Source organism: Morone saxatilis, unplaced genomic scaffold, assembly GCF_004916995.1.
Source record: "Morone saxatilis isolate NCDOM2014 unplaced genomic scaffold, NCSU_SB_2.0 Contig22, whole genome shotgun sequence".
Taxonomy (NCBI): Eukaryota; Metazoa; Chordata; class Actinopteri; family Moronidae; genus Morone; species Morone saxatilis.
The window spans coordinates 7,906,751-7,907,055 of NW_023339785.1; the positions used below are offsets into that span (position 1 = coordinate 7,906,751).

The 305-nt window shown below is 36.7% G+C and overlaps 1 protein-coding gene across 1 annotated transcript in view; it reads right to left on the reverse strand.

Annotated features, from left to right (window-relative positions):
• maea (macrophage erythroblast attacher, E3 ubiquitin ligase) overlaps positions 1 to 305 on the reverse strand; it is an 11,841-nt gene that overhangs the window by 6,572 nt on the left and 4,964 nt on the right. The gene's annotated exons all lie outside the window — the stretch shown is intronic.

Below are 305 nucleotides of genomic sequence, written 5' to 3' on the forward strand. Positions count from 1 at the left end.
AAGTATTTGTCCTGCCCAGAGCCAAAAGCACAGACATGATTGTTGGCGTAGTTGCACTTTCCAGCTATGTTCAGCCAACTTTCTGTTGTCTGATTGTCTATTACGTAATCACTATTTGTACAAGAGTCACCATCTGAACATCTATTGTGAAATTTGTTTTGAGGAAAACACAAAGTCAGAGGCAAAAGAACTGTGATAAAGTCCAGAGGGTAATTGGTTGTATTAGTCAACAGTAAGTGTAATACAAACATTTCTTGTTTGTCAACTGTAATTAAACCAAAAGAGAAATGTGAGGAAGAGATTGT